The following is a 15,640-nucleotide window of genomic DNA, read 5'->3' on the forward strand; positions in this document are numbered from 1 at the left end:
TGTTTACAATGTAAAAATTGAATAATAGTAATTTGTAAATGAGGTGTGAAAAGGCATCATCATGTTTCGTCCTATTTTAATCCAGCACTTAGCATAACAAAGAACAAGAGTGAATTTTCACTTGATATTTCAAAGATAAAATCAAATTGAAGTAATCAATTTGCCACTTAAACATGTCATTTACTAAAGAACAATACGTACGTGTAAACACTCTAGACCACTTCACCTATAAACGTAAATGGAAGCTAAGCTCTAATTTGTAGGTACTATACGGTTGAGTAACGAGATAAATTTGTTCAATTGGTTTCTTGTCATTGTTTTAAGATCGTGAGTAAATTTCGAAATTTGCGAATATTAAAATGTGTGAAATCGAGCGTCGAGCGCAAATGTAAAAACAATAAAAGGTTTACGAGACATTCATTTTGCCATGAACGTGAGAGTCGTAATTTACAAGATAACAACAATTTCATATCTAGGTGCGACTGAAACAAGACGTAAACGGCCGATCTGTACACTGCAAATAATAGAATATTTATCGCCGTCTTTCATGGTATCATATGTAGATTCAATTACAAAATGCTTCGTGTTTATTACACTAATAGAAATATCGTTTTCGTAACATCCGTTATGCTAAAAATTTCGGGATTCATAGATTATTAGTTGATAACCTATATCTTGAAGCGAAATGCAATTAAATTTTTTTCACGTCTAAATTTTTGGCCTTCAACTTTGTAAATTTCGGTCAAATATCATTCGTCATTAATTAATGTGTTCAAGTAGTTAAGTAATCGTACCTGGAAAACCAACAATTAGACGTAGGCAAAGCCATCTTCTTCGGTAGGTATTTGAAACAGCATCATGTACCGTAATTTCCCTGCCCTTTTTTTTGTTAATTATTGCACGATTTGCTTCTTCATCATTAATTAATTCACATCAGTTATATGACTACTTGCTGTAATAGGTTGAATTTAAAAAGGGTCAAGGCAGAACTTTTGTCATAAAGGAAAAAAATATACCAAAGGATGACTTCATCCCCATATATAATCGTAATATAAGCACAACTTGCATGTAAAAACAAAAACGTAAAGTTATAATTAATTATATTTATTCATTTAGGGGTGCTGACGTGTTTCGCCATTTTCTTAGTGTCAATATGAAAAAGTTTGGCACATAGGTGAATTGAGCATAGCCAGTTTATTGTGATGCCCATTTTTTTAGGGGGCGGTTAGCCAGGTTCCGTGAGAAACTTTCTTGGTAACGGGGACCGGGGTTGGATTTGTTGGAGAAAATATTCTGGAGAAAAACATTACGTGAGAGAATTTCTCGTGCATCGAATATTGTTGATTCAATAGTCTTAAAATCGCGGTTTCGCGACACATTTGTGTAGAAAAAGCGCAGTACGAAACTATATTTACATATTTTTCATGAAGAATACGTTTTCCACATTTTTCTATTTTCCTGTACTAGCCTTAAGACTGCTTCATTAGATACCCTATCCATCCAGCTAATCCTCATGATCCTTCTACAGCACCACATTTGAATGTTTCTATCCTAATTTTGTCTTCCCTGCCTATCGTCCAGGTTTCGCATCCGTATAGGGCTACACTTCATATGTAGGTTTTTAGCAGCTTTTCCTAATTCCTATATTTATCCCGGATCTTGGCAGCTCCCGCTTTTGATCAAATGCTTTTTTTGCCTGCGCTATCCATGATTTTATATCTTCCTTACTACGATTATCTTGTGTAACCTTACTACCTAAATTAATTTAAAGTGTCGTTTCTATTCGGATCTTTACTTTATCTTTTTCCTATCCTCTCTTTTCGCGCATTTCATTAACTTTGTTTTTTCCTTGTTGATTTTCATACTGTAGTTTCTAGTTGGAATCCCCTGAATACCGTTTGGTCCTGTTTCTAGATCCCTTTCCCTTTCTGCTAGTATTACTATGTCATCCGCGTATGTCAGCATATGTATTGATTCGCCCTCGACTGGCTTACTGGCTGGCAGCAAATGAGGGTTCGTAGAAGAACGCTTGTAGAAAAACGAGGAGTCTACGTGTATCCATTCGGACCGTTTAATTAATAACTTTAGAGGCGCGGCTACATCATGTGGAGTCGGCGACATCTCGGCGCCATCGCCGAGCGTGGGTTTACTAACTTCTACAGTGTTGGTCCGATTGTTTTCATCCTGCGTGGCGGATTTTTGTGTTTTTTTCGTATGGACAAAATTAGCACCTTTTTGTAATGCGCGCGTCTTCTAGGGGTAGTAGACTTCGGGTGCCCAAAAAAGTTTCGTAAAGCTCGATTCGCGCTTTCTCTTTCTCATGTCTCGAGTTATAAAAAGTGACCCAAAAACTGAATATGTACTATTTTAGGGAGGGTTTTTAGCGAAAATCACCAAAACGCGAATTGCGGGTGAGTGGGACGTCGGAAGTGGGGAATAGGTAGCCCCCGATAAGATCTTACTGATGATGGAGTCAAAATGTCAAACGCGAATTACGGGTGAACGCGAAACTGGAAATGATTTTTAAATTTGTTCTAGATAATATAGTACTGTAGAATTATTGATTGATTGTGTGCGGAAATTGGTCATTAAGACTGCAACTGCAAAAAATAAACGGTGGTACATTGTATTCTTCTAGTAAATAAGACAGAAATTCAACAGATTTAGTGACAGTCTAGTTAGGACCTAGTTCACATATGTATTTTGTAGTGTCAGTTTTTATTTGAGAGAACAAATGATTTTTTTTTCATTAAAGTACTTATTTAATAAATAATAGCTTTTGAATATACAAAGATAATAGTTATTTATTATACTAGACGATAAAGAACCGTTTTAACCATCGAGTGAAAGATGTTTCAAAAGATGGTTAATTTCCCTTTATCGTCGTGTATAACAGCAAACTTTAATTTATAGCAAAAGGCATAGAAATCACTATAAAATTCTGTAGGTATTTCATTTAGACGCCCAAAATAGCAAGCTTAGCTTCTTCCATGGTTTCCATGGAAACAACATTGTATTCTGTTCTGAACTTAATTTTATTTTGTGTTCCGCGTCCCATTTTTTCAAGAATGACAGACGTAATTGGAATGCACAATGTTTGTTTCACTTTATGTACCCTTACTGTTAAAGAGATATTTAGCCTACTCATTCAAACCTAATAAAATTTCAATTTAACGTCTGCCATTATGCAGCTTTCTTAATAAATTTCTATTGCACCTCATCATAGTGTAAACATCTCTATTACCTCACCAAACGCCGAATGCAGCAAAATTGCAGAACCGTTCCCTAACGTGGAGTGGGTACTCTCTTCGTGCGCGTACGTGCACCATATTGCCACGGGGAAATTTCGAAAACTAAACACCTTTGCTCTACAATTGCATTATAATTGTATACGAATAAAGTAAATCAACAAAAGCTTCTTCGGACTAGATGCACATTTTTTGAAGTAAATCCTTCAGTTTTAAAGCAACAAACGCCACTTTTAATGGATTTTAAGAACCCCTTTTGCTTCTAGCATAGGTAGACCTTTTCCCCGTTTTCCTTTTTGAATAAAATGTGAAGTATGCTTTGATTTTTGCAAGTAAAAGGAAATCCTTTTTCTTATAAATACGGCCTTAGGGTTATTCGGGTATGTTCGGAGCTTTTAGGGGCATGGAAGTACCGATATCGTCCCCAAATCTTTAAACACAGGCACATAGTACAACGAATCTTTAAGTGATTAATGAAGTCCCAAACGTTGACGTTTATCTAACAAAAATCACATTTTGGGAACTAAAGTAACAATTTGCCTTAGCAATTGTTGCAGTGAACATTGCAGAACAGGTTGGCTATTTCTATTTCTCATTCCACAAAAATTAGAATGAACCAACGTAATAGAGGTTATAAAAATCAGATCAATCACTCCGTTCACTTTACTTTAAATGGTGTAATAATGTTCATTAAATATGTTGTCAAACGCTCGTCAAGTACTTGCTTTAACCATAACTGTCTAACTTTGAACGGTTCATATAAATTTCTAGGCTAAATCTTCTGTAATTAATGTAATGCACGTTTTACTAGGAGTTGCAACTTTTATAAGAAACACACTTGATCGCTTTGTGGTGTTTCGTACAAGAAACCCTTAATTGTAATTGTTGTTTGCAAATACTCCCATTTAGGTTCTAATTGGTCAATCACTGTCAAGGTAACCGTTTCGCAACAACTCGCTTCTTGTAATTTCATCTAAAAACAGTTAATTATATACCTATTGACATTTTAATTTCACGATCACTGAAAACTCCGAATAAATGAAATCAAATTCAAGGTTTTCACGAGACCTTCGCCCTTTTTTTGTACCAACCCGACTCTTTTTAATCATTTCTTGAATGAACTAAATAATAAAACGAGTAATAAAGTCTCAAGGATATTACGTGATATGACACAGATTTATCATTGTAGGTGGCCAAATTTGTTTTACACCTTTGGGGCACCGAACCCATATTCACATAAAATCATTAGTCACTGTTTATTTTCGCTACTTGCCAGACATTTAGGTACCATTCATGGTTTTTGTACAAATTCGTACCAATAAATTCATGGCGAAGAAATTAGAGCCCGAGGGGCGTTTCAAAATTATAGCAGCATTAAGTGTTTAATGTACACAATTAAGTAACAAATCATGCATTTATTTTATTGGGCGTATTTATCATAATTCTATTCTATTTTCACAGTTAACCACTTAACGCATGGTTTTGAATGAGATATTCGTCTGACATTTAAGTTACGTAATGCATCACTAAAAGTTGTACTTGTATCTTGAAATTAATAATTTGCTATGACTTAATTAATAATACATACAATCAATATGCCAATCAGTACTTTCAAGAACAAGAGGTTCACCGACCGATTTCTGGCTATAAATTATACAGTTAGAATGGAGAGAGATGCACTTTTTGATGTTTTTAGATAATAAAGGAAGGTGTAAACTGAAAACTAGTCAAATATGGCGAATTTTGTTAGTTTTTATTACACTATTTTACGATCCACTTATCATTTCGCAATTTTCTTCAATTTGAATCATAAAACGTGGCATAAAACCTTAAATAGCTGACCAATGTACCTATTTATTTATGCGCTGAGTGTGTGTATGCATTTCGTCAAGGAAGATCAATCTAGAGTTGCTTAATTTCAATGGGAAATTAATTCTTGTTTAAATATTTGGTGGCTAAAATCTACAAAAAGGAATGTCTAATATGCGCCATTCATAATTTAAAAACAATCTACGCAGAAGAAGAAGGCATACGATGGAACAGGATACGCGTTCGTAATACAATTCCATGACTTTTGGGCTCTGATGTGATCCAAAAATTTTCCTCGGTTCCTTGTCAAACTGTGCAGTGCACCCTTAAAAGTAATGAATAGATTTATTGCTTGTTGACAACATAGTTGAAGAAATTGCTCGAGCAGCTTTATTTTAAAATTACTACCACTACTACCAAGCAAATATTTTTCCAAAAATCCTCAACAGAATATTTTAAGTACGTATGGTAGGTAATTAGAATTTTTGGCTAATGCGGATATTGGTTTTATCTTGGTAGGTGGTTTATTATGGTAGGTACTCTAATTACATGTCTCAACGTAAGGCACTATTTTCTAGCAACTACCGCTCTTCTCTATCCCCTTATCAAAAAAGAGGGGCACTGGTTTTATTCTTCATGGTACTCTAATATGAAAGTTTCAACTAAAGGAATTAATTTCTACCAACCATAGTCCTCATTCTCCTATACCCCTTATATCGTGATTGAATATAATTCCTTTATATCTCACGAGCAAATTGTCGAAGGAGGGTACTCACAAAGGGGGATTGGGACGTGTAGAAGAAATATTGGCGATGCCAAAATTTTAAGAGCGAATTTCTTATGTGTTGTGGCTGCTCTATTGAATACGCTTAGCGGATTTTTGATTGCATATCTTTAGTGTAAGGTATGTAAAGGTTATATGAATCATGATTATGCTTAGTACGCATTTTTTAGGGTTTTGTCTTCTCTCAGTGTTCCCTCATAGTCTTTCCACAAATGATTAAAAATTGTAATACCTAAGTAAGAAGTGTTTTCATATCTTATGCTTCATTAGTCCATTACGTGATATTTTGAAAAGCGTCGAGTAAAGTATGTGTATAATTGTATAAATCCAACCCATCAGTTACGCGAAGGTATGAAAGATTTTGTGGATAGGCGAAATTGAGTGCATACGAATATACGATGCCAAAGTTTTGTCGAAACTTCAATACTTGTTTTACGGATTTCAATTTTTTATGGGAAAATAATTGAATCGATGGACTAAAACTACAAAGAAATGAGTATGAGATAGCAAAAATAACAAATCTTGACATTTAAGGGAGACAGTGAACTGTATCTTGTACTCCATGGGGGAAATCTCTTGCATTTAGGAACACCACAATAGAAAATTTGTTGTTGCTATTTTTAACATCGCGTCATTAAAAATGAAAGAATGAACACTACAGGCCTGGCCAATTACTTAGGCATTATTATTAGCGAGAAAGTGACTGTAATATTTCAAAGGATGCTTACATCGGTATGAAACAGTAATAAATTAGGTAGGTACTTAGTTACACCACTCGAGCAGTATGTAATAAAATAAGACCAACGTAAATGCATTTATGAATTTAAAATCCGTGAATGATTAGCATTGGGTTGCGAAATTATACGAACATGAAAAGAACCGATCCTTAAATTAGCACATGAAAAATATTAACACAGTACAAGTTAACAGGCATAGATTGAAATAGAGAGAGTGAGTGAAGCAAGAATTTTATTAATCTAAAATAATAAGTACGTTACATTTTAAATGACACTGTCAATCAACCAGCAAACTTACCTTGACTTGCCATTGAAGCTATACCTCGAAATCACCTGTTTAATTCATTTCGTGCAATGCATTTATCGAAGTTTGTGAACGAAGAACTTTTTGCTTCATTAAACCCTGTGTAGGTGTGACATTGCGAAAAGCTTTTGATTTCATTAATGATTGTTAGTGATCTTTATCCTAACATGAATAGAAAATTATTAATTGCTTATGCCATATCGATATAACGAGAATGGATTACTGGATGTCGATTATGGCGAGTTAATCATTATGCAGTCAACACATCGGTTGATGATTAACTCATCAAGCTATGGAAGGACAAGATAATGGTAAACCTTAATCTGGCTCAGAAGAGATTGTAAGTGGCATTTTAAATGGTAGGGTAGTTGAAGTATTTTGGAATTGGAAATCCAAACCTTTTTTTGTGAAAGTCACTTCTTATATATGAATCTTTCCGGGTAAAATCCCTCAAGTTAAGAAAAACTGTTTAAAATAGATCCTCTCGGGGATTTCAAATTAGGAGGTTACTAGAAAGTAGCATAGTTGACAGTTTTTTGTGTGGAAAACCATCACCTGACGAATTTTCCGTTATTGTGATAATGGAAAAAATGCAGTGTTGGTTGGGAAATTCATCTTGTTCATGTTCAAGTTTCGCTTTTGTAAAATTTCAAATAATCCTTGTCGAACGCCCATTGATCATTTAGTAGCTAATTTTTTAACAGTTTTTGGAAACTCATCTATTACTACGTCCTACATATGTATCTACTGTGACTGTGCGTTATAAACTATTAAAAAGTAATAAAATTCTAATTTAATGGTATTCAATCTCCCAATTTAGAATAATGCGGCACCTAACATTTCAAAACACAATTACACATAAAAATGAAGCAATCTATACAGGATAATTAGAATTAGCAAGAGTAAAGTGTTTATTCAATTCGATCTTACAAATCAAATATTGAATTATCAGTAAAATGAATCGGTAATAGAGACTGGAAACGTTGTTTAACGTGGCAAATAATTATAATATTTAAATATCAAGCTAATTTGCACATGAAATCGACGGGCATCATTGTCACGAACATAATTTTAATTATGCACACAGAATAGTAAACAAAACCTATGATTATATTCAATAAGGGCGTGCATCTTTTTAAACAAATACATTGCTAATTGAATTTATGAAAGTGATCTCAGAAACCTTGACCAGTTAAAATATAAATTGGGTATTATTTGAAACCTACCCAACATTTCTGAAAAGATTCCACTGCAAAATAATGCGAAAGATTATAAGTATTGTTTAAACTTAAACTTATTCTATTGTTCCCAAACTTTTTCTTTAAAGAAAATTTTTAATCGTTAGTGTGTGTCAATGGGGCTCTAACAATAAATAAAATTCTCTCACCAATTAGATTGACTTTTTTACTTACTAAAATTAATGATTTTTTTCATTACCTATTACAAAAAGCAACAGAAAATGCAGCAATTTATTTACAAGTAAAATTATTCTCAAATATTTCCGAAAGATTTAATTTATTTAATGATTGTAAATCTTTGAAATCATACATTCCTCATCCTAAACAGCATTTAGAAGTGACGTTTATTTCTCATCTGCATGTGATACTTTCAGCGGTCAGCGAAACTGACCGGGAACGACACATCACCTGAACAGGGAAGAGGGTGATCATACGATTATAGGAAGATTCGCCCCGTAAATTCCGCCTCGGAACATTCGCCCTCAAGGAAACTATCCCCCAGGTAAATTCCCCCTACGAATATCCGCCTCGGAAAATTCGTCCCCTGACAATTGTAATGGTGTACCGTTTACATAAAAAAATAATTTCTTTTTAAGTACCTTTTTCAGTAGGGTAGAATTTGAACTTTTCAATATTCAGGATATAAAATAAGCTAGCGTTGTTTTTACTCACATGCGATTAAGTTATTAACCAGCTTGCGATTATTTTCACGAAACCAGGATTAAATTTGGGAGAAATTAGACCAGGAAGATATCGACATTCGACATTCCAGGGTTCAGAACCTTACAGAGAGCAGACCTGTGGAAATTAGAGACCAGGCCGCTTGAGGTCAGCGATTTTCTGCAATTGCAACGATTAAAAGCCACCATTGGCCCGTATGAATAAAAGTAAGCAAATACTTATACTTGCAAAATTCAAAGTAAATACTCGTAAGTGCTCCTTCGCACTGGGCGACTTAAATTTACTTAAATTTGATTGCGAAAAATAGTGATTGCCAGACTTTCATAGACAGGCAATAAGATTTGATCGGCTTATCCAGAACACACGAGCCGAACTGGACGAGGAAAGTTCCAACGAATGTTGGATTTTAAAAGGACGGGGATTCTCCAGGTCTGGGACGATATCATGGTAAACAACGAATTATCTGATATTTTAGCGGCCCATTACTAAACTGACAAAGGACGTAGTTCACCAAATCATGATAGCGGCCTGCGAAAAAGAATGACGAGTGAGAAACAGCTGTTTCAGTCAGAAGCCAGAAGTAACGTGAGTGGGTTCAGGGCAAGCAAAGGTCACCAGGAAAGAAGGGTGACCATGCAAAACCCCGTGTCCATCACTAAAGGTACATGCTGACGAAATTCTGGGAAATTGAAGGATTTATAGAACCCTAACGCTACAAATAATAACAAATATACTTAAATTTTTATTAGTTTTTTGGAATTATTGTTAAAAAGAGTTTGGTCAAAGAGATTTCTTCTTCTAGTTTTACCTGAGTCAGCTGGCAGTAAAAATACAAAAAGATAAGTTCTAAAAGTTCTCTAACACAACAAGACGTAGAAAGTACAAGAAGGATTTATATCACGAACCTGAGAAAACTTTCAAACCTTTGCGAGATAAGATACTAAGACCAAGCGACTATCGAACCACCCTTTCATTTGTAACCATCCGTTACCTACACAATTTCGCTCATATAGAATTCGCTCTGGCCGAAATCTCCTTCGCGAGAAACTCGCTCCAAAGAAAATTTATGTTCAGGAAAGTTCGACCGTAACGGACCGATCTTAGAATAGAAACTCGTCTAAAGGTCTTTCTTCCTTTAAATGGACGGTGATATCAGTCATTTTACTTTCGATTGTAGAAAGATCCGCCTCTGAAAACTCTCTCCGGTAACCGGTAAGGCCCCCCTCCCCCCAGAATATTACTTTCCAAGAAAACACGCCCCCAGGTAAATTCGCCTCCAGAAGATCTTCAGGAAATATAACATTTTTTGTAATTCTTAAAAAATACATTAATAAACGTCGAATTTCACCCCTATTTTTGATGAGGTAGCGTCGATGGTAATAACGTTACTGTTCGGGAACGTAAGACGATATGCTGAAGTCCATGGGAGCGAAGATACTGCCGGAAAATTTTCTGGGAGCCAAGTTTTCCACGCCTAAATCTCCTGCAGGCGAATTTTCAGGGGTTGAAGATTCCAAAGGGAGAATCTTCAGGAGGACGAGTTTATAAAAATCGACAATTTAAATACAATATGTATCAAGGTTTTAAAAATATAATTACTTCCGTTACATATCGCATGGTGGTTATTTAAATAGCACAGGATACCGATATAAAACGAATCTGATCTAGTTTCGTGTAAATGAAAATAATGTTTTACAAGGGTTTTAATACGCCAAGGTAATGTTCGAAGCAGGGGCGAGTAAATCTACGCCTAGTTGGACAAAATTAGTTTGAGTTCGTTAGTTTGGAGTAATTAAGAATGGTCAACGTTTAATATAATATACGTATTATTTTGTTATTCAAATAAAACTTCATAATAGTACATTATATACAAAGGTAGAGAAGTACATCCCGAGGCGCTTGCCTACGTTTTCTTTTCACAGCGACGACAGGATCATTTGCGACCAAATTGCATCGAATCGTTAAAAAATATGTTGTCCTTTAAAGCAGTACATTGGGGTGGACATTTTGAGTGTGATTGAGAAGACGACGAAACAGAGGCAGCGGAAAGAGTTGGGATTGTTCCAGTAAAAGCGGGGGTGTGCACCCTTAACTATAATAGGAGTAAAAGTAGGCCACCATGAAGACGTGTAAAGTAGGTAATTACTACCAATTAATTCCACAATAAGTTAAATTAATCTCAGAACTGTTCTACTTTAGCAAAATAGCCTTAAGGAACACATATACAACCGGTTTCTGTGCTATGCATTACTATGTAATTTCGTCAAATTCGATACTCATTCTAACCATAATGAGATGCCATTTTTTCCCATCAATTTATTGTAATTGCACGTTTGTGTCAATGGTACTAGAATTAACATCGACAATTTAATTTAGAAATTAGTAGCTATTAACAGTGATTACACTAAGATAGCGATTAGGTGCTTTGAACGACTCTTCGATAAAATCGTGCGTAACGTCGACCTCAATACGGTAGTGCCCAACGCGAACGCTGATAATCATTTAAAATAATTTGAGTTTAAAAAATCGTCGGTATCCAAATGTACCGGCATCTTACACAGTTGATGGAAAAACAAATAATCAATCAAAATCAATAGATTTCGATAAAAATGCTTCCGAATGGATTGCCTCGACGTTTAGTACAGAACGAGGCGAAATCGAGTAACGCAAACACATGAGTACGAGTACCGCGAATAATTATGTGCTAATTAGGTACTTAAGTAGCAGAACGGTACCTACATGAAAATCAAAACATCTTTGACTCAAGGACTATCACTTTCATTGCCTATGATGCTCCTAATTTTGTACTAAGCCAACGGCTTATGAAATAAACAGAAACGCAATGAATTAATTTAAAAGATACACAAATTACTAATAGAAACTGCTGATACCTCTTCCTCCATTTAATTAAAAGTTATAAATTTGTAATTAATTAGATGACAGAACTGAATTAATATATCATTAATCTGAATACTCACATAAATCGCGACGTAACAGGAGATTACATTTTGGAAAGGAGAAGGACTGTTATTGGCAAATACGTACGCGTTACATATTTCGTCAGAAACAATAATAATTAAAAGTTCAGAAATCTGCGAACGATTTCAGTTTTTAATCCCAAAAAAGCCGACAAGTAATTATGTCATAATTAATAACCGATGAGTCTGTCATTATAACATTTTCATTCAACGCATTATTAAGGGTAATTTTAATCAATAATTATACTATCCTTAAAAATAACTTATTAAATGTATAAAACTGCTTATTAATATTCTAGAAACGTGCAACATTTATATTTCCAGTCGCAATTGTGTACTCAAATGCATCACGACTAATTATTTTCCCATAATAAGTATGCACGGATACATTTTTACGATTCCTACACGAACTGATTGGTTTTTAGCGCCATAGACAAATTTTCATGTCTGGCAAATATGATTTGCAATTTGAATTAGAAAAAAATGCATTCATTAATAGTGTCTGGGTATACGTTTAAAAGGTGCGTTCTAAAAATAAAGCGTTTAGATGTAGTTTACTTATGAAATGAGCATAATAATCGTAAATTTTATGGTTGGTTCTAAGCTGCATTAAAGTGGTATAGTTTATTGTTTTTATTTAATGTTCTATATTAATCTTGCATTTAAACGATATAATTTTATACAATTAGTCATAAATTAATTACGTCATATTTCCCTCCTAAACAACTAAAAGTTTCGCGAAATAAATATCTTTACTTTTAAAATTTTTTACAAAAGCCGAAATCTCTATTCAATTGGATGACAGCCATTGGTCTTCAAAACTTGAGACGAACTATGAAAATCTTAATCTCGTCCAAAATTTATAAGCTTGTTTCAGAAGTCAAGTAAAGTTGTTTTCTTAACGGAACAAACGAACAAAGAAGTGGCCCAAGCGAACTGATCAACTGGCAGCTGATAAAATCAATTCTCCTTGGATAAATTGTGCCTGATTCTGGCTAAACGTTCCCAAAATCTGTACGTAAAGAGATTGTTTTTGTTACTGCATTTACCGTTGAAGAATTTCAATTGATTTGTGGTGTATGTACACCGTTTCCCAAAATGAAATTCATATTTTCTTTTCCTCTTAGTGGTTAAATGTCTGGGACAATATTGGTGAAAATTTCGGGGTTGTAATTTCCATGTTACTTTTAATACCAGGAATGAAACAAACCAAACCACTTCTATATACAGTGTGTCCAAGATAAGAATGAGCAAATGATGTTTTAAAAATTCGGAAATTCCGATCAGTTCCGAAGCTATTCGAAAAAAATGGAAATTAATCATATTCGTTCTGATTTTTTTCTGACCCTGTTTGCCAACATATCAAAATCCAAATAACACTTCCGCATAGGAACTTTTAAAGCTCTACATACAAAAATATGAAGTTGATGATGGTTTCTCAGAGACGAAACGTCGCAGTGAAAATCTGTGGGCACCCTCTTGCAGAGCTTAAAAAGTATGATTTGTTTTTTGAAATCTTTTCAAATACGGTTAATTTCGGATTTTTTTTAATATATTCGAAACTGACCGAATTTTACTAAGCCCTAAAATACGATTGTGTATCTCTTATGGTTTCCGATTTCCCCATGCTGTTAATTCTTATCTTGGACATACAGTATACTACGTGAATGCTAGTCAAAGCTGTATTTGTAAATCTTTGGGGGGAGCTTTTTGCTACTAAAACTCTTCACAAACGTAGTCTGTCAGTACAAAAAACATCTATTTCACTTAGTAGTGTAAATAAAGAAAGGGCGCTTTTGGAAGCGGGTGCCAATCCCTATTATTCAATCTATCTACAACAAAATCTATGTCATATTTGTTCTGCGTTCGTTTTAGAAACCGATGCCACGCTATATAGATAAATATATATTTATTTTGCCAATTGGCACAGATTCGTCTTATAAGTTCTTCTTTTTCCTTATCTTATTACTCCACCATTCTCTCATTTCCTCAGTCATATTCCCGTTTATATTTTCAATTTGCCTATTGGTCTCCTTGGCTGTCCTTCATATTTCATCCTTAACTTCAATGTTTCCAATACTTTTTCCGTTCTGTTTCCTCTCCCCTCAGTTGACTGTAACTCCACCCTCTATTTCCTCCATTTTGCTTTGTTCCAGTGACTTTCTTGCTTCTCCTAAAACACCTCAAACCACTCTTCTTTCCTCTTCTTACTATCCTCATTCAACCTCGTCTGCGCTAGGTGCTTTTCCCGCTTCTGCAGCTCGGAAGCATTTGCCCCTTTCATGGCCGTTTGCACCGACAAATTTAAGCGGAGCTTAGCTTAAGCATAGCTTAAAATCCATGGCAACCATTGTCTCAATAATCGTTACCATGGATTTTAAGCTACGCTTAAGCTAAGCTCTGCTTAAATTTGTCGGTGCAAACGGCCATCAGCCTTTCCAGTAAGAAGTCTCCCAAAATTACTATAGGAAATATCGGCCTACGATTGCCGCCATTGCCATAAATGTGTGGATTTATGTAAAAAGTCAACTGAAAGAATCTATAAAAAGTAGAGCTTTTTCCAAGATAGTGAACGGTTCGGTTTCAGAACAGGGGAAGGGGTGTAGAGGTATACTATTTTATCTTTATTAAGGGTTTGATTTTAACCTCAGATTAATCTCATTTGTAACTGTAATTGTTAGAATAAGAGTACGCATAAACTTCGTTGTGTTAACGCTAGAAATGGAAAAAAAGGAGACTAAGTTTAGCGCATTTTCCATGAATTGATCAGTACTTTCCGAAAGGTCATATAACGGACTATTTATGTGTACAGAGGAAAATAAGTTAAGGCATATAAATATTCTTATAAATAAGAAAGTTGACATTGCGCAGTCTATGCATGCGCGCACCTGATGTTTAAAATATGCAATATGCTTGCCTTGGTTAAAATTTCAAATTTTAAAAAATTTCCATAAATAAGAAAGTTGAAAGTTCAAAAAGAACGAACTAAGTATCTTGAAAATTGTAGAAGTCGGCATAACAATCTGTACTAAAATCGGGTGTCAATGTCTTACAGCAACATTTAAATACATGGGACAGCATCTTTGGAGAACTTTGGAGAAATTGTGCTAGTCAGCGAAAACGGTTTCAACAGGATGGAGCGCTTCCCCATTAAGTAGGATTTGTTTGAGAATTGTGAAGATTGGGGAAGAGGAGTGAGTTATAAAATTTCCCCACAGAGTTCAATATTGATGCCCCAAAAGTTGGTAACGACCTTGACATTTCCTGGTGAAAAGTGTAAGTGTAATGTAACGTGAACAACAAACATGACAAGAGGAAGAGAGGTGAGACTACAGCAAGTTTATAAATAATGGTAAAATTAGGCCACTAACTTTATTACCTGTTAGGGAGCCATGTCCAAAAATGAGAAAATATCCCTCTATTCATTGGAAAGTATGGTTCCAAAATTAAGAAAAAAAAGAGCTTTTGACCAGAGGTGGTGCTACTGCGGAATGCACAAAACACCCTTAATTGACATTTGTGGTAGATGAAATTTAATATAGTGTTATTTACCCTTATTTGATCATTGACCGAATTATTTTGGTTCTTTGTTTACAATTTTCAAGCGTGGCGTATGGGTGTTTTGAATCGTTGTTTATGAAAACCTTGTCATTCGAATTTATACTTTCACAGTGCCATGTGCCACAATGCACAGTTGTAACACATTCTTCCACCTAAACCATAAATTGTTTACATCTCGTGTTAATAACTGCATTTCTATCTAAATTTTACGGTTAGTCAACCTGTATGTTTCTATGTTAGAAGTTTATGGAGAAAGTAAAAGTACAAGTCACAATGTAATCTGATCCATTATTCGGGCGT

The sequence above is a fragment of the Photinus pyralis genome, unplaced genomic scaffold, assembly GCF_008802855.1.
Source record: "Photinus pyralis isolate 1611_PpyrPB1 unplaced genomic scaffold, Ppyr1.3 Ppyr1.4_LG10, whole genome shotgun sequence".
NCBI lineage: Eukaryota > Metazoa > Arthropoda > Insecta > Coleoptera > Lampyridae > Photinus > Photinus pyralis.